This window comes from Schistocerca serialis, chromosome 1, assembly GCF_023864345.2.
Source record: "Schistocerca serialis cubense isolate TAMUIC-IGC-003099 chromosome 1, iqSchSeri2.2, whole genome shotgun sequence".
Classification (NCBI taxonomy): Eukaryota; Metazoa; Arthropoda; class Insecta; order Orthoptera; family Acrididae; genus Schistocerca; species Schistocerca serialis.
This window is the reverse complement of record NC_064638.1, coordinates 978,589,758-978,591,461: the sequence shown is the minus strand read 5'-3', so window position 1 is coordinate 978,591,461 and position 1,704 is coordinate 978,589,758. Positions and strand designations below refer to the sequence as shown.

Below are 1,704 nucleotides of genomic sequence, written 5' to 3'. Positions count from 1 at the left end.
AGAAACATTGTGTAGTCTGTTTTGCGCTTATTTCACTTTCTTACCAACTTTTCTCTTACAATTCTTTTAATGGATAATCCTACCAAGTCTGTTCCCAAAACAGCTCAATTTGCAATTAACAGCACCGCTCCAGTTTCTCTATGTAGATACAGGAATTTGCAGCTTGAGCATAGCGGCGCTCAAGACAGAGCAGTACTGCAACGCTTTATCCAGATTTGCGCAGATTCGAGGTAAGGAGAAAACATTTTGATTGTTTTATTTATTCAATCAGGGCCAACTTATGTTATTCAGAGACAGTTTTTGTGATCAAATTTTTCGAAGCTAATGACTCTAGGTTTCATATCCAAGTTATTCAGGCAGTTTTTATTCTTCCAGTCAGATTGCTAACTTCTACAATATGAAATACTTCCCTTTTCATTATGACAATTAATTACCTTTACAGTACAGCTTGGCTTTCACATTATGACAGTTCATTTATTATCACAGCGCTGGCTTACAACCAGAAACAGTATATTTCCGTCTATATTTTTAGCCGGCCAGTGTGGCCGTGCGGTTCTAAACGCGTCAGTTTGGAACCGCGTGACCGCTACGGTCGCAGGTTCGAATCCTGCCTCGGGCATGGATGTGTGTGATGTCCTTAGGTTAGTTAGGATTAAGTAGTTCTAAGTTCTAGGGGACTGATGACCTCAGTAGTTAAGTCCCATAGTGCTCAGAGCCATTTGAACCATCTATATTTTTATTATTTAAAGAGAACTTTCACAACAAAAGTGAAAATCATGCTAGACGCTGGTCACCAACAGATACTGGACACCAACAGATATTAAATAGCATCAGCAGGTAGACCACGAGGTAACATTTAAAATACCATAAGGAGTATTCATATAAGCATACCAGGAGTGCTAGACTGTCAGCAGAGGAATACATGTTTTACAAATCGTTAGTTAGGGGACTAAATGCGTAATAACGCTGTGTATGCAATGCTGGTGATAAGCAGCAAGCTCTGAAACTATGCGTTGATGTCAAAATATTCAATAACAAATGTTTGTGAGTACTTTCCACTCATTTCGTTTATGAACGATATTCACTCAGTACAATAGCATTGTCTTGCACAAAATAATCTAGTCAATAGATTTTTCTATAAATGTACAGTAAATAACACAAGTATCCTTCATGCATGTGGAAGTTACTTTATACACCAGTGACTGTTACGGTGGAAATACGTGTACTGCCCAATTTCCATGAATAACTACTTTCTGGGATCACATACGGAATAAAATAGTACGTCTCAGCCAACGGCCTTGCCGCAGTGGTAACACTGGTTCCCGTCAGATCACCGAAGTTAAGCGCTGTCGGGCTAGGCTAGCACTTGGATGGGTGATCATCCGGTCTGCCGAGCGCTATTGGCAAGCGGGGTGCCCTCAGCCCTTGTGAGGCAACTTGATTGAGGAGCAGCGGCTCCGGTCTTGGAAACTGACATACGGCCGGGAGAGCGGTGTGCTGACCACATTCCCCTCCATATCCGCATCCAGTGACGCCTGTGGGCTGAGAATGTCACAGCGGCCAGTCGGTACCTTCGGACCTTCATGGCCTGTGCGGGAGGAGTTTAGTTTTAGTATGTGTTAAGAAAACTGTTCTATTTTCTGCATTTTACTTACCAAACGTCTTAAGGATATCGGTCTACCTCTGCCATGCCTGGGCGACAAT

The 1,704-nt window shown here is 42.3% G+C and overlaps 1 pseudogene; it reads left to right on the top strand.

Moving 5' to 3' along the window:
* The first annotated feature begins 1,288 nt into the window (after positions 1-1,288).
* On the top strand, positions 1,289-1,406 carry LOC126428463 (5S ribosomal RNA; annotated as a pseudogene).
* Positions 1,407-1,704: the final 298 nt, after the last annotated feature.